The sequence below is a fragment of the Leptonychotes weddellii genome, chromosome 14 (assembly GCF_054177405.1).
Source record: "Leptonychotes weddellii isolate Sample4059 chromosome 14, ASM5417740v2, whole genome shotgun sequence".
Classification (NCBI taxonomy): Eukaryota; Metazoa; Chordata; class Mammalia; order Carnivora; family Phocidae; genus Leptonychotes; species Leptonychotes weddellii.
The window spans coordinates 36,700,368-36,725,814 of record NC_138382.1 but is presented as its reverse complement, the minus strand read 5'-3'; the positions used below and the strand labels follow the sequence as shown (position 1 = coordinate 36,725,814).

The following is a 25,447-nucleotide window of genomic DNA, read 5'->3' as shown; positions in this document are numbered from 1 at the left end:
GCTGCTATGAACATATATGTGCATATATCTGCTTAAGCCCCTGTTTTCAATTCTTTTTGATATATACCCAGAAGTGGGATTGCTAGATCATATAGCAGTTCTGTTTTTAATATTTTTTTTTTAAAGATTTTATTTATTTATTTGACAGAGAGAGAGACAGCGAGAGAGGGAATACAAGCAGGGGGAATAGGAGAGGGAGAAGCAGGCTTCCCGCGGAGCAGGGAGCCCGATGCGGGGCTCGATCCCAGGACCCTGGGATCATGACCTGAGCCGAAGGCAGACGCTTAACGACTGAGCCACCCAGGCGCCCCTGTTTTTAATTTTTTTAAAAGATTTTTATTTATTTCAGACAGAGAGCTTAAGAGAGCACAGTCGGGGTGGGGGAGGGGCAGAGGGAGAAGCAGACTCCCTGCTGAGCAGGGAGCCTGATGTGGGGCTCCATCCCAGGACTCTGGGATCATGACCTGAGCTGAAGGCAGACGCTTAACCACTAAGCCACCCAGGTGCCCCTATTTTTAATTTTTTGAGGAAACTCTGTACTATTTTTCATAACGGTCACACCATTTTATAATCTCATTAGTAGTATACAAGGGCTACTTACTCATTTTTAATTAGCATGTCTTGTTGAGTTTTTTTTTTTTTTAAGATTTTTTATTTATTTTTTTGACAGGGAGAGAGACAGCGAGAGAGGGAACACAAGCAGGGGGAGTGGGAGAGGGAGAAGCAGGCTTCCCGCGGAGCAGGGAGCCCGACGCGGGGCTCGATCCCAGGATTCTGGGATCATGACCTGAGCCGAAGGTAGACGCTTAACGACTGAGCCACCCAGGCGCCTATATCTTGTTGAATTGTAAGAGTTCTTTGCATATTCTGAATATTACGCCTTTATTAGATATATGATGTGCAAATATTTTCTCCCATTCTGTAGGTGTCTCCACTTCCTTGATAATGTCTTTTGATGTACAATAGTTTTTAATTTTAATGAAGTCCAATTTATCTTTTTTTTTCTCTATGATCATGCTTTTGGTGTTATACCTGAGACAAATCCATTGCCAAATCCAAAGTTAAGATGATTTACCCCTATATTTTTTTTCTTTTTTAAGATTTTTATTTACTTATTTGAGAGAGAGAGAGAGCACGAGTAGGGAGGAGGGGCAGAAGGAGAGGGAGAAGCAGACTCCCCACTGAGCAGGGAGCCTGACGTAGGGCTGTATCCCAGGACCCTGGGATTATGATCTGAGCCAAAGGCAGACACTTTACTGACTGAGCCACCCAGGAGCCCTGTGTTTTCTTTCAAGAAGTGTATGGCTTGAGTTCTTATATTTAGGTTGTTGATCCATTTTGAGTTAATTTGTTAATATGGTGTGAGGTAGTGAATCCAACTTTATTCTTCCACATGTAGATATCCAGCTGTTCCACCACCATTTGTTAATGAGACTATTCTTTCCTTCACTGAATGATCTTAGCACCCTTGTTGAAAATCAAATGGCCATAGATGTATGAGTTTATGAGTCTGGACTCTCAATTCTATTCCATTGGTCTGTATGTCTATCCTTATGCTAGTATCCTGCTGTTTTGATTTGTAGCTTTGTAGTAAGTTTCAGAATTGAGGAAGTCTGAGTCCTTGATTTGGTGGTTCTTTTCAAGATTATCTTAGCTCTTTGGGATCCCTTATAATTCCATATGAATTTTATGCCTGTTTATGCAAAATATGCCCCCTTGGAATTTTGGGAGGGATTACATTTAATCTATAGATCAGTTTTACCATCTACAACATTGAGTTTTCCAATTCATAACACAGAATGTCTTTCCATTCATTTAGGTCTTCTTTATTTCAGCAATGTTTTGTGGTTTTCAGCTTGCAAGTCTTTTACCTCCTTGATTAATTTTATTTGTAGGTATTTTATTCTTTGGGATTGTTTTCTTAATTTCCTTTTCAGATTGTTCATTGCTGGTGTGTAGAAACACAACTGATTTTTGTGCATTCATCTTATTTCCTAAGACTGCTGAATTTATTAGTTTTCTTGTGGAATCTTTGGGATCTTCTATTTATGATCATGTCATCTGTGAATAGAGATAGTTTTACCTCTTTCTGTTCAGCTTGAGTGCTATTCATTCATTCATTCCTAACTGCTCTGCCAAGACCTTCCAGTACTATGTCAACTAGCAGCGTTGAAAGCAGGCATCCTGTGTATGTAGTCTTGTCAGTTTTAGAATCACCTGAAAACTTTTGAGGAATAGAAACAATAGCTGGGATTCCACCTCTAGTTTCTATTTGGTCTTTTTTTTTTTCCCTCATTAGTAAAGCTGGAATTATAAAAGCTTCTCTTGGAAGTCAACTGAAAGCTTTTCACTGATAAATGTCTAGCGCTTGTGTACTTCCTGATGCATAAATGGCTCACACCAACCTTTGCCCTGAAATTTGTCATCGCTCCCAAGAGGCTTGGCTGTGTCTACATTTAATTGCACTGTCTGGTGTGTGACACGCAATCTTTTGCATACATGGCAACCTTCTGTTTTAATACTGCATCACAATAATTTTAAGAATATGATCAACAACAAATGGCAATCCTAAGTATGCAAAATTGAACTTCGTGACACTGCTCTTTCAAGTACTTCAGTTGCATTAAGAAGCAAATGAATAGGGAACTGTCCGGGAGAGAATGGTCACAACTTACCTCTCAGCCTTGTGGCTGGTAAATTCACTTGGCACTAATTTAAGACTGGTTTTGATGTTGAAATGCTGAACTAGAAAGGAATGTGAGTCTTAGAATTAAGAAAACATGGTACGTTGCAGTAAAAAAAGAATGAGGAATATCTCTAGAAAATACATAGCCTGGTTTCCCAGATGTTTTTGAGTGAGAAAAGTTATTTTTTTTTTAATAAGAAAGGGAAAGGGAATGATAAAATAGAGATGCGTTTGTTAATTGATTACCTAGTTAAAGTGATTACTTTTACCAAGGGGCAGTAGGGTAGAGGGATTAGCAATGACAACAGAACGTCCCTGGCTGTGGAGGCATGGATTGGCCTGGCTCCTGCCAGGTCCCTGGGTGGGCTGGCTGGCTCTCTGACCATGGCTAGAGGGGCTGGAGCCAAGGATAGGGCCCTTTCAGGAGCTCCAGGTCATAGACAGGAAGATCTCCTGCCAGGTCTTTGTGTCAGCAGGACTGTTCACAGGCTGCTGCTGAGATGGGCTGGAGTCCAGTTCCAGGGCGGTTTCAAAATCTGCAGTTTGACCAAGTCTGACAGGCTTACTTCCAGGGACTCCTGGATCCCAGCCAAGAGTGTCTTGGAGCTGGTTCATAGGCCACTTCAGGGTCTGCAGCCAGGACTGAGGTCCCTATGGCTGTTACCCAATGCACCCGTAGGTATGACTCCTCCCAAGTCCTTTAGCACACGGTGCTGCTGACAGAACCAAAGCCAGATGGGGCTGTAGCCCAGTCATCAGGGTTGCAGAGCTGGTTCTGTGTCTGTGCACATGACCACGGTGGGCGAGCGAGCAGCCTGGCTGTGGGCCTGCCTTCTCAGAACAGCTCTCCTTGGTCTTGGCCTGCATCAGGCTTCCACAACCTACCTGGATCTCGAGGCTCCAACAAAGGCATTTTTGTCCCTGGTTGGATGCCAAATTATTGTTGTCGGGGGTATAGATATGAGCAAGGGATGTCTTTTTTGTGTTTGTTTTAAGATTTTATTTATTTGAGAGAGAGCATGAGCGAGGGGAGGGGCAGAGGGAGAGGGAGAAGTAGGCTTCCTGCTGAGCATGGAACCTGATGCGGGGCTCGATCCCAGGACCCTGGGATCATGACCTGAGCCGAAGGCAGATGCTTAACCAACTGAGCCTCCCAAGCAACCCTAAGCAAGGGATATCTTATTTGGCCATCTTGCTGACATTTGTACTTTAAATATTCCTTTTATAAAGGTTTGACTTCTGTGTAAATGTTGTAAATATTTTTAAAAATAAAAGGATTTTTTAAATCATAAAATTTAATCTAAACAGAAACAAATTAACAATCAAATTGAAATATAGTCAGATAAGAAATTTCAAGAAACTTTTGAATATAGTATTCTGTGTATTCCTGGTGGGGGATATATTCTAAGGACTAAAAGAAGTGCAAGAAGATCTTAAATTTTACTTAGTAAATTTGTTAATGATAGTTGTATTAGTCTCATAATTCTGAAACTGTCTTGTATATATTGTAAGATATAGAGCCAATAAATCCATTGATGTCTTGGGAACCAGGATTTTCACTGTGGGATATGTAAATGTAGAAAAAGTATAGAATCTTGTGGAGTTAGATTTGAATTGGAGGTATCAGTATGCACTCATACACACACACACACACACACACATAGTGTGTGTGAATGGGGGAATGGGGAAGGCAAAAGGAAGGGGAAAGAAAAGATATTTGGAAACAACTGGTAAAATTTAAATATGGATAATGTATTAGAATGTATTACTTAAAGAATGTTAAGTTTTAGGGATGGTGTGATATTGAGGCTATGTGGCAGAATAGCCTTATTCTTAGGAAGTGCATGCTGGAGTATTCAGAGATGAAATATCATGATGTTTGTAATTTCCTTTCAAATGGCTCAGGAAAAATATATACATAAATAATATATATAATATATATACACCAAAGAGTATATATATGGGGGAAGTGGAAGCAAATATAAAAAATATTAAATGGGGGGGCGTGCTTGGGTGGCTCAAATCAGTTAAGCATCTGACTCTTGATTTCAGCTTAGGTTGTGATCTCAGGGTCAAGGAGTCAGGCTCCTTGCTCAATGGGGTGGGGGTGGGGATCTACTTGGATTCTCTTTCTCCCTCTCCCTCTGCCCCTCCCCCAGCCCATGCATGTGCATGTGTGCACATTCTCTCTCTTTCCCTAAAATAAATAAATCTTTTTAAAAAATGGTTAATTTTCACTTCATTCTTTCAAATTTTCTTTGGTTTTGACATTTTTCAATGCAAACAAAAAGTTAAGAAATGAAGAGATTCAAGGGGTAGAATGCACAGAACTTTATATCTAATAGAAGTGGGAGCGGGGTGCCTGGGTGGCTCAGTTGGTTAAGCGACTGCCTTAGGCTCAGGTCATGATCCTGGAGTCCCTGGATCGAGTCCCCCATCGGGCTCCCTGCTCGGCAGGGAGTCTGCTTCTCCCTCTGACCCTCCCCCCTCTCATGTGCTCTCTCTCATTCTCTCTCTCTCTCAAATAAATAAAATCTTTAAAAAAAAAAAAAAGTGGGAGCGGAGGGACAGCTGAATCAGGAATGGCACCTAGATTTCTAGCTTGTCACAGGGGTGTCATCACTGAGATGGGGGGCTTTGAAAGAAGGGCAGGCATACAGAGAGTGGCGAGACTTCTGCTTTGGATACACCGAGTGTGAAGTGTCTGTGGGATACACAGGTGGAAACATCCAACAGGCTGTTGGGCATACAGGTTTGGAGGCTGAGTGACACAGTGAAAATGGTGAGCTTTGAGTTGGGGGCTTCTGTTAATCTGCTGGAGCTGCCATAACAAAATACCACAGACTAGGTGGTTAAACAGCAGAAATTTATTTTCTTACAATTCTGGGGCTAGAAGTCTGAGAACCAATGTGTTGGCAGGTTTGGTTTCTTCTAAGCCCTCGCTCCCTGGCTTGTAGATGGCCTTCTCTCTATGTCTTCAATGGTCTTTCCTCCATGCGGGTCTGCGTCCTAATCTCTTCTCCTGTCATATTAAATTAGGGCCCATCTTAAAGACCTCATTTAATCTGATTTAACTCATTAAAGACCCTATCTCAAACTAGTCACATTCTGAAGTACTGGGGTTAGGACTTCAACTTAAGAATGGGGGTCGGGGGGCGCCTGGGTGGCTCAGTCGGTTAAGCGTCTGCCTTTGGCTCAGGTCATGATCCCAGGGTCCTGGGATCGAGCCCCACATCGGGCTTCCTGCTCAGTGGGAAGCCTGCTTCTCCCTCTCCCACTTCCCCTGCTTGTGTTCCCTCTCTGTCAAATAAATAAAATCTTTAAAAAAAAAAAAAAAGAATGGGGGTCGGGGGCACAATTCATCCTATAACAGGGCCTGAAGGTAGTCTCGTGACCAGGAGAAACCTGACCAAACAGAATACTTTCTTATATTCAGTAGTGTTAAGTTAAAGTAATCCCCAAGAACAATCAGTAAAAGTAAAATTTCCCGTAACTCACTGGTAAATGAGTTTTTCTTTTCTTCTTCTTTTTTTTCTTTTTTCTCTTTTTTAAAGATTTTATTTATTCATTTGAGAGAGAATGAGATAGAGAGAGCATGAGAGGGGGGAGGGTCAGAGGGAGAAGCAGACTCCCTGCCGAGCAGGGAGCCTGATGCGGAACTCGATTCTGGGACTCCAGGATCATGACCTGAGCTGAAGGCAGTCGCTTAACCAACTGAGCCACCCAGGCGCCCGGTAAATGAGTTTTTCAAGTGGTGCTTGGGAAAAGGGATATTTTCCAAAGGGAGGCATAAATAGAGAAAGGAAGAGAAGTAGGAGTTTGTGCATTTCGGTAAGCTGTCTCCTATCTGGCCCAACTCAAGGAAGCAGGAAAAAAGGATCATTTAAGCACAAAAAACTAAATTGCAAGGGCAATTTCTACTTGTAGGAAGAAACTAATTTTAAACATGCCCCACTGTGTTTGGGAAAGGAAGTGAAATCAAAGAAATGAAGTTAGAAAAGCTCCTTGGCATTATTTCTGTAACTATATCCAGGAGCAAGAATTACAATGGATTTCTCACCCCTTGGGTCAGGGAGTAAGGGATGTTTTTGCAGAGTTGTGGCAAATAAGCTCGGGCATATATTTATGAAATATTTGGTGGTGGGAAGGAAGGAACAGGAATGACAGGAAAGGTACAAGAATAAAGCTGGCTTTTTGTTTATTTGTTTGTTTTAATCAAATCAAGTCACTATATCAGGGTAATCTTTTTGTCCCATGTGTTTTCATTCCTTCATAGCTGTGTGACCTTGGACAACTTACTTGCTCTGTGTCTTAGTTTCCCCATCTGTAAAATGGTGGTAATACCTTTCTTCTAGAGTTCTTGTCAGGGATAAATGAACTCACAAGTGAAAGAGTTAAACAGTTCTTGGTGCACAGTGGACTCTCAATGGAGGTTAGCAATCCTCCTCATCCCTACACCACATCATCATCATAGTCAACAGCCAGGTCCCTCTAATTTTGTTTGTGTCCTTCCTGCTGCCGGCAATGCCTTCCTTTCTCCTCTCCATCTGCTTTAAGTTGTGCTGCTTTGGGAGTCTTTCCCTGAGCATGTGAACCCATGGTGACCTCACTACAAGGAGAAAATGGAAGTCTGAACTGGGGGCTGTGGTGTAATGAATGGATTGATTCAGATGGTGGACAGCCATGGGGAGAGTCTTCAATAACATCATTTAACAAACACATGCTGAGCACCTATTTTATGCCAGAACCAAGCTAGGCGCAGGAGATACAGAGATGGAAAAGGATGGGCATCCTTTTCAGGGTCCCAGGGTCCTGGGATCAAGTCCTGGCATGGAACCCCCACATCAATCCCCACCCCCATCATCAACTCCCTGCTCAGCGGGGAGTCTGCTTCTCCCCCTGCTCTTTACTCCACTTGTGTGCTCTCTCTCTCTCGCTTGCTCTTGCCTTCTCTCAAATAAATAAATCTTTTTAAAAAATCTTTTTTAAAAAAATACACAAGCAGACAAAGTTGTAATGGAGCTATTTAAAAGGTTCAATAATATAGCAAAAGGCAGGATACAATCTAAGTGTCTGGATCATTCCCATCAGCCTAAAAACAGGCTGAATATCTCCTAGCTCTAAAAAGTTTCGTTGTGACCCACAGCCTCCTCTGGCTGCCAGTTCTTTGCAGAGTCCCAACCCCTTACTGAAAAGCTGTAAATAATGGTGCTATCAGTTAACTGTTTGTGTCCTCCTAAAATTCATATGTTGAAATCCTACCCCCCCCCTCCCCGTGTGATGATATTGAGAGGTGGGGCCTTTGGGAGGTGATTAGGGTGGAACTCTCATGAATAAGATCAGTGGGGTTTTTTTTGTTTTTTTGTTTTTTTAAGATTGTATTTATTTATTTGAGAGAGAGAGAGAGAAAGAGCCAGGGATGGGGGGCAAAGGCAGAAGGAGACGACGACTCCTGGCTGAGCAGGGAGCTCGATGTAGGACTCGATCCCAGGACCCCTGTGGTTCACAACCTGAGCCAAAGGTAGACACTTAACCTACTGAACCACCCAGGTGCCCAAGGATCAGTGTTCTCATAAAAGAGTCCCCAAGAAAGCTCCCTTGCCCCTTTGGCTAGCGAGAACACAGCAAGAAGTCTATGAGGATAGTCTGGTGAGGCTCTGAATCTGCCCGAGCCTTGATCTTGGACCTCCTGGCCTCTAGAACTGTAGGGAAGGAAATTTCTCTCATTTCTAAGCCTCTCAGTCTATGGATTTTTGTCATAGCAGTTCAAACAGACTATACAGATAAATTGCTACACTTCTTATTTCCACTTTCTCACCTCACATTCCCTCTTTTCAATAAAAAAATGCTTAAAATTTTAAAAATTATGGAAAAGTATACAGCTTTCTCACCCCATCTTCCAGTTCCACCTCACACCATCCAGTTGTTTAGTAGTATTAGTTTGTTGATACATTCAGAGGTTGTTTTTTTTGGTGGTACAAATGTATCCCATCTTCCTTTTTAATATAAATGACAACACACCATATATGTCATGCTGCCTTTTGTTTTGCCCTTAACAATACATCATAGGGAACTTTCTTCTTTAACACATAAAGAGCTTCCTCATTGCCTTTATTGGTCTCCTAGTTGACATTTTTTTTTTTTTTAAAGAATACCTTTTTTTTTTTTTTTTTTTTAAGATTTCCTAGTTGACATTTAAGTTGTTTCCAGTCCATTACTATTACAAAGAAAGCTGCAATTACACAGCGACCCTGCCGGCAAGTCATTTCCCGTGTCTGGAAGTAAAAGTGGTAAATGACTAGAAGTCGATATGCCTGGTCTGAGGGTACAACAGTTGTAATTTTGATAGCTCCAGCTAAGTTGTTCTCCATAGGGCTGTCACCGTTCACGCTCCCACTAGCAATCAGGAGAATACCTGCTCCCCTGAAGGCTTGGCCGTGTCCTCGCACCTTGCACCTTGCGGGCTGCGGGCTGGGACGAACCCAGCTGGGAGGCTGGCCGCGGGGGAAACACGGCTCTAGGGGTCTCTCTGGGCCCTCTGCCTCGCTAGGAGCTAGGAGCACATGTCTTCTCCCAGCTGAGCTCCGAATCCCCTTCCCCCACCCCACCCCCACAAGGTGCTTGGGGCGGAGGAGAGGTGGTGCTCCCCGCACAATCCCCTCCGACTTCCAATGTTCCACGCTCCCGGCCAGAGCCTCCTTGGCTTCGTTTTCCCTCTCCCTCCCCTCTTTCCTCCCCTGCTGCCTCCATTTCCCTAAGGGAGGGTTCTCCACTTCGCAACACACCCTAGTGGCACGCAAGGGCAAGCTGGGCAGATCGGCGTAGAATGTTCTAAGAAATCACTTCGCCCAGATGTCCAGGGACAGGCAGAGGTCCGATGACCAGAGCCCCAGCACTGGCCGTGGTGGTTCTGATGTGGACCAGCAAGAGCGACCGGCTCCCAAGCCTGAAGAAGAAGAAGAAGAAAGAAAACTTTATGCCACCCTGCGGAAGAAAAACACCGCACTCTCTAGCAGAACCAGTGCTGAAAGGACTCAGAAGGAACTGGCTGAAGGAAACCTTGATCCTCCTTCTAACTACAGTGCTCGGCCTAAAGGAGAGCACCTTTATGAATGGAGACCAACTATACTTGGCCCACCGGGTTCTGTCTATGATAGTGGGGTGTTTTTTCTGGATATCACCTTTTCACCCTATTATCCACTTAAGGTAGCAGTGGTTACTTTCTGCACCAGAAACAACAACTGGAGTCCTGCTTGGACTATTTCAAAGGTTTTGCTGTCACTTTGTTCTCCTTTGACACACGGCGTCCCTATGGATCCTGTGGTCTGAAGCATAGCCGCTCAGGATTCGACCAACAGAGCAGAACACGATGGGAGAGCCAGACAGAAGAGCAAGAGCGAGGCGGCGTAATTCATAATTTGTATGCGGTGTGAAGGAGCCCAAGGATTCTTCTCGCTGTGCCGCATATTTTATAGCTTTTCCAGGACAGCCTTCTGTGTGTATGTTGTACTGATTCTAGCCACTCCCTGTTTTTGTCCTTTGGAGGCTGGAAGACTCCCCCAAGAGATAAATGCTGGCCTCAAGAGTAGAACTTTGTAGCTGTAGTTAGGTTTGCCACGCCTACTTGCAAGTCTTGCTTCTTTGGGATATCAGAATGTATTTTGTGGAGTATTAGGGATACTGATCCTGAAGTCCACCAGATATCACAGTGCCTAATTCATTATCTATATAAAGTTATAAAAGTAGCCAGAGAGGACTAGGAATTAGGTCATTTCTATAAAACCCAGATCTATTTGAGTGTAAGGTTCATGCTATTGTGAAAAATGTTTTAGCTTTCACTTTGTCAGTTTGTAACAAGAGGCTTTCCTTTTACCCTTTCTAGCTCAGACAGCACCTGATGGATCATCTCAGACACAATAAACATGCTCCTGAAAAAATAAAAAATAAAGTCTTGGCAGGTGTTACCGCACTTTGGGATTTTGTCAGTCTGATAGATGAAATAGCTGTTATTTTAACATAGTTATAATTTATAGCTCTATTACTATGAATCAAGCATCTTTTTATATATTCTTCTATTATATCTTTTACCATTTTTTTCCTATTGGACTATTAGCTGTTTATGTAAGGGAAATTGGCCCTGCATAAAAGTTCTACATGTTTTCCCAATGTGTATCATTTCTTTTTTTCTCCCTCTCCCCTTTCCCTTTTTTTAAGCAGCTTTATTGAAATATAATTCACATACTGTACAATTCATCCATTTAAGGTATGCAAGTCAATATTTAAAAAAATATATATCCCAGACTTGTGCAACTATCACCAAAATCTAATTGTGGAGTATTTTTCTCACCCCAAAAGGAAACCCCATACCACATAGAGGTCATTTCCCATCTCTTTTTTTCCCAAACTACCCCACCACCCCAGCCCTAGACAACCACTAATCTATTTCTGTCACTATACATTGGCCAATTCTGACATTTCGTGTAAATGGAATCACACAATAGGTGGCTTGGGTAACTTTCTTCTTTCCCTTTGCTTCTATTCTTTCTCAAACCTGCTCCAGTCTGGATTTTGTGTTCACTTATGCTATCCTTTAAAAGGTAGTTAACTAGGGGTGCCTGGGTGGCTCAATCCCTTAAGTGCCTGACTTCGGCTCAGGGTCCTGGGATCGAGTCCCACATCCCCCTCAGCAGGAACGCTACTTCTCCCTCCCTCCCACCCCCGTATGGCTCTCCCTGTCCCTCCCCCTCTTGCTCCTGCTCTTGTTCTCAAATAAATAAAATCTTAAAAATAAAATAAGGGGCGCCTGGGTGGCTCAGTTGTTATGCGTCTGCCTTCGGCTCAGGTTATGGTCCCAGGGTCCTGGGATCGAACCCCGCATCGGGTTCCCTGCTCTGCGGGAAGCCTGCTTCTCCCTCTCACACTCCCCCTCCTCGTGTTCCCTCTCTCGCTGTGTCTCTCTCTGTCAAATAAATAAAATTTTTTAAAAATAAAATAAAATAAAAGGTGGTTAACTATAGTTATCTTACATGTTTCTGCTTGTCCTCCTACCTCCCTAACTGTCCCTTCTTGCTGCCTTTCAAGCTCCTCCTCCTCTTCCCTCCGGACATGGGAGTCCCCAGGACTCAGTCCTTGCTCATCTTCTCTCTTCTATCTCCACCCCCTCGCAGCCGCTCGTCTGGGGAGACTACTAGCTTGCTCTAAAAATCTGTTCCCCTAGAATTCTGGTTCCAGGAATATGGAATAGACCTACATTCCCTATTCCTCCTGCTAAATACAACTAAAAACTCTGGACACTGTATACGAAACAAGTATTTGAAAGGTGGAGAGAAGAAGACAGGCTGACTAGAGACGTCAGGACCCAAGGAATGGTATGGTGGGGACTTCTCTGCATTTTCTTCTTGCCTCACACATCCCCAACTTGGAAGTGGAGAAGCCAGCCACTCAAAATGCCAATAGGCATAGACCAAAAATTGCACAACAAAAGCTTGTTTACTCTCATCAGAGGACAAGACAGGGAAAGTCTAGCAGGGCAGAAACATTTAGAGAATAACATTCTGCTCCAGCCAAACACCACAGGAAAAACAAACAAACAAACCATGGCCCAACCCCAACCATACAAGCAAAGGCTGAGTGGACACCTAGACTTCCACTCTTACCAGGCTCTTCTGAGGTTTTCCAACAATCCTGACAGGGGAAGGGGTGTCAGAGAAAGCTCAGTAGGGAGTTGAACTTTCAGCCCAGCTGGCCAGTCAAGAGCCTCCCCTGCCCCCTGTGAAGTCCGTGGAGACTATATGCAGAACTTGGACGTCCACCTTCACCATCGGTAAAGAAGATTCCCCTCTCTGGTGTCAGTTGGATGATCTGGGTATCTATCTCCACCTGGTAGGACCTCCCCTTCCCCTTCAGAGGAAGCCAGCGAAGACAGAAGGTTTAGATTAGATCCATAATTTGTATTATGCATAACTTTGCATAATACAAAAATATTGAGGCTTTGATAAAAAAAAAAAATCACTCAACATACCAAGAATGAAGAAGATCTCAAAGTGAGAAAAAAAAATGTAAAAGCAGAGATGATGGAGAGGTTAACATTACTGGACAATGATTTTTTTTTTTAAGATTTTATTTATTTATTTATTTAAAGTAATCTCTACACCCAACATGGGGCTCAAACTTACAACCCTGAGATCAGGAGTGGCATGCTCCACCAACTGAGCCAGCCGGACCCCTCTCTGCCCGACAAGGATTTTAAAACAGCCAAGATACAAATACTTCAGTGAGCAATTAAGACTATGCTTGAAATAAATGAAAAAATAGGACTTAGCAAGAAAACTGAAAGTCTCAACAAAGTAACGCAAGCTATAAAGAAGAACTAAATGGGAATCTTAGAACTGAAAAATACAATAACCAAAATAAAAAGCTCAGTGGGTGGGCTGGATGGTAGAATGGAGGGGATAAATGAACCAATGAACTAGAAGATAGAAAGATAGAAATTACCTAGTGGCACCTGGGTGGCTCAGTCGTTAAGCATCTGCCTTCGGCTCAGGTCATGATCCCAGGGTCCTGGGATCGAGCCCCACATTGGGCTCCCTGTTCTGCAGGAAGCCTGCTTCTCCCTCTCCCACTCCCCCTGCTTGTGTTCCCTCTCTCACTGTGTCTCTCTGTCAAATACATAAACAAAATATTAAAAAAAAAAGATAGAAATTACCTAATGTGAACAACAGATGAAATAGATTTTAAACTTTTTTTTTTTTTGAGAGAGAGAACGAGAGAGAGAGCATGAGAGGGGGGAGGGTCAGAGAGAGAAGCAGACTCCCTGCTGAGCAGGGAGCCCGATGCGGGACTCGATCCAGGGACTCCAGGATCATGACCTGAGCCGAAGGCAGTCGCTTAACCAACTGAGCCACCCAGGCGCCCAGATGAAATAGATTTTAAAAAAATGAACAGAACCTAAGGGAACTGGGATCTACCAAAAAAAAAAAAAAAAGGTGCTAGAGGTGGGGGGATGGGGTAACTGGGTGATGGACATTGGGAGGGTATGTGTTGTAATGAGCACTGGGTATTATATAAGACTGATGAATCACAGACCCATACCCCTGAAACAAATAATACATTATATGTTAGTTAATTGAATTTAAATTTAAAAAAATTAAAAAATAATTTTAAAAAATAAAAACAAAGAACAAAAACAAAAAAGCCCAAAATCTAATATTCATGTCACTGGAGTCCTGGAAGGAAAGGAAAGAGAACGCAAGACTGAAACAGTACTTGAAGAAATAATGGCTGGAAAGTTCTCAAATGTGGTAAGAAACATAAACCTACAGATTTAAGAAGCTGAGCAAACTCCAAATGGACTGAACCCCAAGAAATTCACATCAAGACACAACATAATTAAGGTTCTGAAAACTAAAGACAAAGAAAAAAAAATTTTTTTTTTTAAGATTTTATTTATTTTTTTGACAGAGAGAGAGAGACAGCGAGAGAGGGAACGCAAGCAGGGGGAATGGGAGAGAGAGAAGCAGGCTTCCCGCGGAGCAGGGAGCCTGATGTAGGGCTCGATCTCAAGACCCTGGGGTCATGGCCTGAGCCGAAGGAAGACGCTTAATGACTGAGCCACCCAGGCACCTCAAAGAAAAAAATCTTAAAAACAGCCAGAGAAACACAACATCTTACTTATTAGGAGAAACAGTTTGCAAGACAGTGGATTTTTCATCAGAAACCATGGAGGCTAGAAAGAAGTGGTGTAATATTTCTTTTAAGCACTGGATGGAAGGGAGGTGGGGAAAAACTCAACACAGAATTCTATACCCAGAAAAAGTATCTTTCTTGGATGAGGGGGGAAAACAAGGCATTCTCAGAGGAAAGAAAGTTTAAAGAATTGTTGCTAGCACACCCACTCTAAAAAAAAAAAAAATGTCCTGTAGTCATTCTTTTAAAGATTTTATTTATTTCAGAGGGAGAGGGAGAAGCAGATTCCCTGCTGAGCGGGGAGCCTTGTGTGGGGCTTGATTCCAGGACCCTAGGATCATGACCTGAACCGAAGGCAGACACTTAATCGACTAAGCCACCCAGGCGCCCCTAAAGAACATTTTTTAAACAGAATGTATATGATAAAAGAATGAAGCTTAGAACATTAGGGAAAAAGAACAGAGCAAAAATATGGGTAAATACAACAGACTTGCCTCTTCCTCTTGAGTGTTCAAGATAATGTTTGATGGTTATTTTTTTTTTAAAGATTATTTTTGCAAGGGGGACACAGCACACAAGCAGGGAGGAGGGGCAGAGGGAGAGGGAGAAGTAGACTCCCTGCTGAGTGGGGAGCCTGATACGGGACTCGATCCCAGGACCCTGGGATCATGACCTGAGCTGAAGGCAGATGCTTAACTGACTGAGCCACCCGGGCGCCCAAATGTTTGATGGTTAAAGCAAAATTTATAGCACTGTTTGGTGTGGTTCTAAATGGATGTAGAGAAAATATTTAATGCGATTATATTATAAATGGGGAGAATAGAAGGATGTAAAAGGAGGTAAGTTTTCTGTACTTCACTTGAATAGGTAAAATGACACTAGGAGCCTGTGCTAACTTATATAACACTCAGAGCAACTACGGAGACAACTACACAAAGAGATACACTTATAAACACTGCAGACAGATCCAAATGGAATTCTAGAAAAAGTTCAAGTAACCTACAAGACAGGAAAAAGAAAACTGGTGAACAAGTACAAAACAAAACAAAAAATGGAAGGACATAATTAAACCCTAACATATCAATAATTCCATTAAATGTAACTTTGTTTCAGTTATTTATTTACATGTATTATGTATATTTATTTACATGTATTATATAATATATGCTATGTTATATAAAAGATCAATATACATAATTATGATTAATAAAAAATATTTATTATGCACTGTAGCAAAAAACTTTTTTCAAGGAATTGCTGAGGGCAGAGCTTTCCTGGTCACTATTATTCATGCAAATGGAATTCAGGTTCTTTTTATTTGTCAGAGAGAGAAAGAGGGAGGGCATGAACGGGAGGAACAGAGGGAGAGGGAGAAGCAGGCTCCCTGCTGAGCAAGGAGCCTGATGCGGGGACTTGATCCCAGGACCCAGGGATCATGACCTGAGCCAAAGGCAGATGCTTAACCAAATGAGCCAACCAGGTGTCCCTGGAATTCAGGTTCTGATCCCCTTAGGTGAGTGGAGGCTGTGTCTAGCTAGAGGCTAGAAGATAACCCTCTCGCCTGATAAGCTCATATGGCAATTCTGGCAACAACTGTCCCTAGGGTTCCAGCAGTTTCTTCCATGGTTGGAAATTGAGAGTGGGATTGAATCTGTTTGAGCCCCTTATCCAGTAGGAAATCACACGGACCCCTGGAGCAGCACAGAGAGCAGGGAGGAGAACCGTGTCTCCGATTGCTTCTTGTTCTTGATTGACTCCAGAACGGGGGGCCACTTGAGCTGTTGTCATGAGTTGTTATATGCGAGGAGATGCCCAAGTTATTCTCTAAGCTTGTTACTACAAATCCTGTCAAAGTTTTCTTCAAAATGCTCATCCTAAAAGATGTTGGCAACTTTTCATGCGAAAAGAAATTGTAATGTGTCCATTCCTTTTGGGAACTGTCAAATATTTCTAGGATTAGATCTCTTCCAATTTTCACACTTGAGAGGAGAGTCAAGGATCCTCAGACTTCTAGATCATGTGTTCCCCAGGCTTCATTGCTAATGAGAAAGGTGAAAGGTTTTGGTTCTTCTTGGTGTCTCATCTGGAACTTTCCTGGCAGTGACTGTCCCCATCCATAGAATATACTAGATCTTTGCTTCCAGTTGTTAAAATGATTAGAGAATTAATGAAGAAGGATGATCTTCTCACTGGTTTCAATCTTTTTCACTTTCTTCAAGGCCTCTGACCTCATATCTGGACCTCTTTTTTTTTTTTAAAGATTTTATTTATTTATTTGACAGAGAGAGACACAGCGAGAGAAGGAACACAGCAGGGGGAGTGGGAGGGGGAGAAGCAGGCTTCCCGCGGAGTAAGGAGCCTGATGCAGGGCTCGATCCCAGGACCCTGGGATCATGACCTGAGCTGAAGGCAGACGCTTAAGGGACTGAGCCACCCAGGTGCCCCTGGACCTCTTATTTTTAGACAACTTTTTCTCCCACTTCTCTCAGAAGTACGAACTGCCCCAATTTTCCTGCATTCTCAACATGTCTCCAGGTGTTCATATATACTCTACATTCCCCTCTTCCTTGGCATAGAATTCTGTTAGGATACTTGGTTTCACGTCACAGAAACCCAACTCAAACTAGCTTCAGAAAAAATATGACTTCCCTATAAAAGTCCTGGGGTGTCTTGGGGACACTTGTATGTGGCTAGGTCCCTGGGCATAGTGGGAGCTAGGGACTTTTCTCCATTTGGACTACCATTTGTCTAGACAGTTCTTTTTGGAACTGCTTCATTATTTCTTTGCACTGTTGACCAGTTCTGCTACCTTGTCCATCCGTCTGGTGGGACAGGTCATCAATAGTGCCCAGGTTCAAATCTCTATCCCATTAGGCAGTCAGAGCTGCAAGAGCTCAGTTCTGATCCCAGATTCCCCCTGATGCATTCTGATCAGCCAGCTTAGGTCAAAACCCACTGCTGGACCAACGAACTCTAGCACAGAGTTGGGGTCACAGTGTGTTACCATGACTGTTCCTATGGCAGCCACCTGAATGGTGTAGGGGCAGGGGAAGGTGGGAGGTGGGCAGTCCCCATCAAAGAAGCCATGGAAAGTCCCAGAAAAGGAAGAGACGCTGGGACAGATAAAACAACATGTGTCTACTCCACGCCTTTTCTCCTCTCCTGGTAAACTGCAAGCTCTTAAGTTTTCAATTCTACCTTTTTCCATCTCCTTCAGGAACTAGTTTCATGAATTTCCCTTTTATTTTTCCTTTACATTTTAAATCTGTTCCTCTACCTGGGTGCCTTTCTCTTAGGCTGAAATTTGCTCAAGATTCTCCTATACTAAAGGAAAGTCCCATAACTGTTCTTCAAGATCCTGGCTGATCTATGGACCTTTCTTTTTCACCAAAAATAGGTCACCTGGGTACTCACATTTTATCCCACCTGACTTCTTCCATCTTGACTTACTCCACCTTTATTTCCCCCAAGTTTTCTTGGTCTTTGAAAGGCTGAAGACAAGGCAGAGTGAAGGAAGCATGGAGTTTATAGGCTGTTGTGATGCATCCCTTCCAATGGGTAGAATGTCTGATGTGCCAGGGTCAACTCCCTCAAGGTACATCTCAGGAATCAGAGAGCCTAGCCTCAAGGGTTGGGGAGGATTGGGAGGCATGGCACTGACCAGTCCCTGACCATTCTAGCTTCCTGGTTCCAGAGAGTCTGTGGCCACGGCACCACCTGGTCCCCACCCAGTCTGCCAAGAGCTTGTTTACCAAAGGCTCCCTGGTTAAAGGGCCTTCTCATGCACAGGCCCGAGAGGATTTCCCTCTCAGGCCGTTTGCCATTTGCTTCCTCAGGGGAGGGTAACTCCCTGCCATCCTGTGCCCTTGGAATGAAGGGGACAGGTAACAACCACAGGTTCAACCAGAAATGCTGCTTTAATGGTAGCTGTTGCTAAAGGCTGAGCCCTTCGCCCTCACTCACACTGCCTTTCTGGTGCTCTCAGCTACATGGGTGCTTGTGGGGGACCCCCCTGTTTAGTGAAGTCCATTGCTTCTTTAGCTTTTAAAATTATGGAAAGTTTTTTTTTTTTTTAAGATTTTTATTTATTCATTTGACACACAGAGACAGACAGAGCGAGAGAGGGAACACAAGCAGGGGGAGTGGGAGAAGGAGAGGCAGGCTCCCCGCTGAGCAGGGAGCCCGATGCGGGGCTCGATCCCAAAACCCTGGGATCATGACCTGAGCCGAAGGCAGACGCTTAACCAACTGAGACACCCAGGTGCCCCTAAACTTATGGAAAGTTCTCAACACATACAAAGTAGAGAGATTATTATGTCTACCACCCAGTTTCAGAACTTATCCATTTAAGGCCAGTGTTTTCCATCTATACCCTCAAACTAACTTCCTCCCCATTCATTCTTTTTTTTTTTTTAAGATTTTATTTATGTATTTATTATTGTTATTTATAATTTATTTGTTTGTTTTTTGATCTAAGACAAAGTCTCCAGGCTCAGAATTGTGGCTGCAGGAAGCAGGGACTCCCCAGGACCACACATTCTTGCGGCCACATCAGAAACATGGCCATATTTGCTGTAGTTTATGGACAGACTGTCAGAGGCTACTTCCTGCCCTTGTCCCTGGGCCCCTCTCCTTTCTCTAATCTACACTGGAAAGCCACAAACAATTTGTTAGAACTGGACGTATATATAGTACAAGTCAGTCAATTCTGATTGGAAGTCTGAGGCTTTTGCCTATGTCTGCAGTGCCTGGAATTTGTTAATGTGGGTTTTGACCGCGTCTTCTTGACAGAGAAGGTGTTTCTCTATTAGAGAACTAGCTTGCAAGGGAACAAGGGCTCGCTAAAGCAGACATTCACTCATCTACATGTGATTATCGAGCTCTTGTTCCATGCCTAGACACTTTTCTAGGGGCCAAGGATAAAGTGGTGAGCAAAACAGGTGCTGTCTTTGCCCTCATGGAGCTGGCAGTCTAGAGGGAAAGTCAGACATTGAAGATTGCATAAATAATTCATTACAAGTGTGCCGCAAAAAAGTGCAGGTTCCACGACAACAGACCTTGTCTGTTGTGGCTCTGACCTTGTCTGAGGGTGTCAGGAAAGGCTTCCCAGAGCAGGTGGATTTTATGCTGAGAGAAGGGAAGTTTAAGGCCGGGGGAAAGGGAATTGAAATAAGGGATGGAATTCAGATATAAAAAAGGAGTTGTGATAGATTGTACTATTGATTCCAGATACTTGAACACACTTCCCTAACCCACTGTCAGGGGACTTGACCTTGTCATTGGCTGTGACCAATAGAATGTGGTGGAATGGGTGTGTTCCGTGACTGCCAGAGTCTTTGAAATCGATCCCTAGTTCTGCCATTCCTCGGTGCCCTCTGCCATATGCCAGATCGGGACTGCTTCTTCAACCTGGGCTCCTGGAATGAAGAAGACACGTGGAGCAGAGCAGAACTGCAGTCACCCCAACTTAGAATGTCAGCAAACAAATAGAACAGTCTTGTCACTGAGATTTTGGGGGGACTGTTTTTTACTCCAGCATAACCTAATGAAGGCTGACAAATACAGGAGAATTAAGAGTTTACTAATAAGAGGTAGGACATGAAAGAGGGGGGAAACAGAAGACCACTTCAAATAGTCTAGCCTGAGCGATCAGAAGATGGCCAGGTTACTGACCCAAAAGGGAAGCTAGGAGGGAAAATTGTGACTGAGGCTTGGACTTGTTGAGTTAAAGGTGCAGGGTGAACCTCCACGAAAGACCTGTTCTCTTTGCAGCTGAGAAGGCAAGCTGAAAGACCAAGGGCAGGTCAGGATTAGACAAAAAGACATTCGAACACGATGAGCAGAGAGAGCCCTGAGAGCCCTGTGGGTAGGTGTGCTCACCGGACGCGGCGGGACCAGAGAATGGGGGGCGTGCAGGAGGCGGAGCCTCGGGCGTGGCCACCTTTCCGGAGGCCTGAGGGACAGGGACGCGCCAGTCCCCGCAGACTTGAGCAGTCCCACCGGGCGAGAGAGGAGCAGGTGTGCCCGGTTAAGAAATAATAAGCGCTGTTGCCTCCCTAAAGGGGGGAAAAACAGAACCTAAACCAAAACTCTGGCTCTCACTACCAATTCACAGGAGCTGAGTCACCTGGGGATCTTGTAAAAATGCTAAAAATGCACATTCTGATTTAGTAGGTCTGGAGTGGAGTCCAAGATTCTACATTTCTGAGGAACTCTTAAGTGACGCAGATACTTGCTCCTCCACGTTTTAGTAGCGATGCTGTGGGGAACAGAGGAGCTAACATGCAGGTGCAATCAGTAAGACTCAGATTAAAGGAAACTCTTCATGGCCACCCAGTGTCTTAAGCAAAAGCTGGAGAAGAAACGTACGGATTTCCTATTGAAACCTAACAATCAGTTGCAATGTGTAGCCTTTGTTTAAATCCCACGTCAGAAGGCAAATATTTTTTAGGACAAATGTGGAACAGGAAACACTGGATATTTGCTGATATTGGGAATTATTGTTGGTTGGGAGAGATGTTGATAATGGTATGATGATTATGTTTTAAAACGTGAGTCTTCAGAAGGCTACTACCTTTTTTCCCCTAAGATTTTATTTGTTTGACAGTGAGAGAGCGAGCGCGCCAGCGCGCAGAAGCAGGGGGAGCAGGAGAGGGAGAGGGAGAAGCAGGTTTCCCGCGGAGCAGGGAGCCGGATGCGGGGTTCGATCCCAGGACCCCGGGACCATGACCCCAGGCGAAGGCAGACGCTTAACCCGACTGAACCACCCAGGCGCCCCCTAAGGGACTATTAGACATCCAATAAAAACTGGGGGGGGGGGGCTGGGTATCCCTGCTTCCTGCAGCCACAATTCTGAGCCTGGAGACTTTGTCTTAGATCCAAAAAAAAAAAAAAATCCTTGCTTACTTTTCTTGTTTCCCTCCTAACTGAAGAGGGCGAGCAGACTCTGAGCCCCTGGTTTCCTGGTGATGACCAGGGGAAAAAGAGGATGGTCTCTCTTGGGCTCCTGTCTTCATCCTCCTTTTGCTAGTGGCGACAGTCTTGGCTTGGATTTGATTTTTCAGGGAAACAAAGCATCCTGTCCATAGGGGAGTTTTGCCCTGCCGCAGCTCGGCTAAAAGAGTGGTTCTCCAAGGGGAACGTGGGTTGGAATCTCCTGGAGGATTTGTTAAGACTGTTGGACTGCACTTACAGAGTTTCTGAGTCAATAGGTCTGGGGTATGGACCTAGAAATGTGCATTTCTAAGAAGTTCCTAGGTGCTGCTGCTGGGCTGGGGGACGGCCCTTTGAGAATCACTGGCCTGAACAATGAGCCTCAAGCAAGACTCTGAGGAGAAACTCTGGCCAGACAGGAAAATGCAGAAAATCTCATCCATGATCATGCACTTCGTGCTTCACTGGCGCTGGTGCCTGCAATTTTTTCCAAGGAAGACTTTGTGACTTGATGATTTCCACTTGTAGAACCAGTTGAACTGGATATTTATTATCAGATATTTACTTGGACCAAAGAAACATAGTTAAAAAACTCTGTAAAAAGAGAAGATGATGGCACCCTGCCTTCCCTGCAGGGGTAGTTCCCTTAAACCTGCTCTTCACGGATCTGTACCCCTGACTCCTATTTGGACCAAAAGCAACACAAGCAAACGCACGGTCAGAACTCAGCCGTGGCCTCTTCCGGGCGGTCCCATCCCCCACCCCGCTCTCCCCAAGCTCTCTGCTTACACCTGATATCAGAGTCTTCTGTTCAACCACTGAAGGTGGTTGCTAAGGTATATTGTTAATACAAATGAATTTCAAAATCAATGGCCAATGGTAGGTCCTAATGTTAAATTATTAGGTTATATTCATTGAAAAAAATGACAACAATGGGGAGAGTTGATGACAGCATCAAAAACACTTTAACAGAGTCCCAAGAAGACCAACACTGGTGTCTTTGGAGAAACATCCTTTGTGTCCCTGACGCTGCTCACCAGTGGCCTTTGCTTAGCACTGTCTCTCTGTGCAATTGTAATTAAAACCCAGGTGGCTGGTTTTGATCTTGAACTAGGATGGTCATTGCCAATAAGAGTTCCTGCGTAGGAGGAAAACTCATCATTCCCTAGCAGGACCTGCAGAAGGAGGATTTATATCCAGTGGATTCTGTATTTCAGTGGTGCTAAAAGTCACAATGCTTTGCACTGTAACATCCTGAAATCCAGGTACACCTTAAGGTGGGTGGCATTTTATAATCACGGTTGGCCAAGTGGGGGTCAAGATGTGTTGGCAGTGCCTGAACGTGCATAAACTCAGTGGTTAATCCTGGTGGAATGACTTGGCAACTGTAATCTCCACGTTTCTGTCAACAAATCACCTAAGGACTGTCTGGAAAGGAAACATGATGCCTATTGTCTGAAAACTTTCCCTTGCAACCTTCAGGTAAGATCAAGAACGTTCCAGCATCAAAATATGTACACCAGGTTTGGAAGCATTCAGGAGTGAAGTGAAATTAAAAAATGCTGCATCACCAATGCCTGGTAATTAACACGAGGACACCAATGACTCAGCTGAAAAATGACTAAGAAAAAGAATAGAGGGGCGCCTGCGTGGCTCAGTTGGTTAAGCGACTGCCTTCGGCTCGGGTCATGATCCTGGAGTCCCGGGATCGAGTCCCATAGCGGGCTCCTTGCTTAGCAGGGGGTCTGCTTCTGCCTCTGATCCTCCCCCCTCTCATGTGCTCTCTCTCTCTCATTCTCTCTCTCAAATAAATAAATAAAATCTTTGAAAAAAAGAAAAAGAAAAAGAACAGAGGTTCTGAGTGTGATTATAGGAATTCCTTAATAGTTTATTGTGCTTATATTTTCCTTTTTATGTACACACAAGAGTGATATAAAATAAGCATGTCTAAGTCTAAAAGCGCTCATTCAATATATACTTAAAAAGTCTAAAAGATAAAAAACATTACAAAAAGTTTTGGGGCTCAGTCGTTGAGCGTCTGCCTTCGGCTCAGGTCATGATCCCAGGGTCCTGGGATCAAGCCCCGCATCGGGCTCCCTGCTCAGCACGGAGCCTACTTTTTCCTCTCCCACTCCCCCTGCTTGTGTTCCCTCTCTCGCTGTGTCTCTCTCTGTCAAATAAATAAAATCTTTAAAAAAAAAAAAACCATTACAAAGAGTTTAATTGGGTACATCTTTTTTTCCAATAGCAGCTCTCAACCTTTTTGATTTGAGGACTCCTTTTATACTGGACATTGGGGATCCTAAAATTCTTTCCTTTATGTGGAAATATCAATCAATATTTATCATATTCAAAAAATTTTTTGAGACAGAGAGAGTGCATATGTTCGTGTGAGAGCGGGAGGGGCAGACGAAGAGGGAGAGAAATCTTAAACAGGCTCCATGCTCAGCGCTGAGCCCCATGTAGGGCTTGATCTTACCACCCTGAGATCACGACCTGAGCCCAAACCAAGAGTTGGATGCTTAACAGACTGAGCCACCCAGGTGCGCCTCATATTCAAAATTTAAAGAGACTTTTAATACCATAGACTACACAAGCACAGATTCTTTTAGCTGCCAGAGAGATAATGATATCACCTAGCCTCTGAAAAGCTCCAATGTGCACCGGTGAGAGAATGAGATCCAAAGGGGCAGATCATGTTGCCGTGTTCACAGGAAGAGAGTTTTCACCTTGTGGATCCCCTGAAAGGGGAACCCACTTTGAGAATCACTGGTATATAAAATAATGGTGTATTTTACACCAGTAGAGTTAATACAGACATGTTTCCACCTTAAGTACTGGAAGGAGTAGAATGTGGAAAACTGGTGTTGGACAATTGGGAGTGCTGTGAGGCATGGAGAAATTGGCTGATTATATGTCCTCTGTGGGGCGCCTGGGTGGCTCAGTTGGTTAAGCGACTGCCTTCGGCTCAGGTCATGATCCTGGAGTCCCGGGATCGAGTCCCACGTCGGGCTCCCTGCTCAGCGGGGAGTCTGCTTCTCCCTCTGATCCTCCCCCCTCTCATGCTCTCTCTCTGTCTCATTCTCTCTCTCAAATAAATAAATAAAAATCTTAAAAAAAAAAATAAATGTCCTCTGTGGCGGTGAGGAATATTCCCCCTCCCATTGAAGTGGCCAGCTCACACTGGGTGTCCTGCAGGCCTGAGTCATCCCGACCTTAGGAGAAGGTACCCATGGATCTGGGTTCCAGGACTGTGGAACTGGCTGTCTAGGAGGAGGACAGAAGTTGGGACAGAGGAAAGAAGGAGTGTGGCTTGCTCCCCAGGGGAAGAGAGCTGGATTTTTCTGGAGACAAACAGAGGAGCTGGGGCATGCAGTTTCTGGAGATCTGGGGAGGCCTGCAAATGGCTGTGTGGGTATCTGCTGATGGACACTGGGGCACGAGCCAGGGTTCCCCTGGACAGTCAGGCCTAGAGAGGGCAGTGCCTGGGAGCTGCTGGCCTTCAGAACACCATGCGGGTTCGAGCAAACAGAGGCTAGTGCCAGGCACCACGGATTGCTGACCAGAAGCTCCTTCTGCCACTGACACTGTCCTGACCTGGTAATCCTCAAACCCCCGCCCCAGTGTTGGCTTTAGAAACTACAGCAGCAAAATAGTCACCAGCAGGTCTGAGATCATCAGGCGTAAATTTGATTTTTAGCGCTGCCTTACAGGCTGGGACGGCATTGTCAATAGAACCCACTTGGCAGGATTCCCCACCCCCCCCAACAGCAAGGAAGTGATGCGTGGAAGCTCCTCAAACAGTGCCTGGCGTATCATAAAAGCTGTACATATCATCTCTTGCACTTTGGATGTCCTGGAGATGTCATACCTGCCACACCGCGTCCTCCGAGTGTTGCTATGGCTAAAGTTTCGCCCTATGTTTAATTGAAGACCGGATTAAAGCCCTAAGGCTGGAGTCCGGGGGACCGAGAGCGTCCTGGAAATTGCAGAAGTGGTCTACTGAACAGAGGGTGGCAGAGGCTGTGTGTGTGGGGGGGTGAGCCATCGAGCCGGCCACTCCAGCCTGCAAGGTCTTCCTGCTCTAGCCCATGGCACTGGGTCCTGCCAAGCAAACCCTTACGGGCTTCAGAGGGACTGAGG

General features: G+C 44.4%; 1 long non-coding RNA gene and 1 pseudogene across 1 annotated transcript in view; both read left to right on the top strand.

The window, feature by feature from the left end:
* Nucleotides 1–25,447, top strand: part of LOC145717028 (uncharacterized) — a 560,651-nt gene that overhangs the window by 502,356 nt on the left and 32,848 nt on the right. The window lies entirely within an intron of this gene.
* On the top strand, nucleotides 9,337–10,659 carry LOC102734897 (ubiquitin-conjugating enzyme E2 E3 pseudogene; annotated as a pseudogene).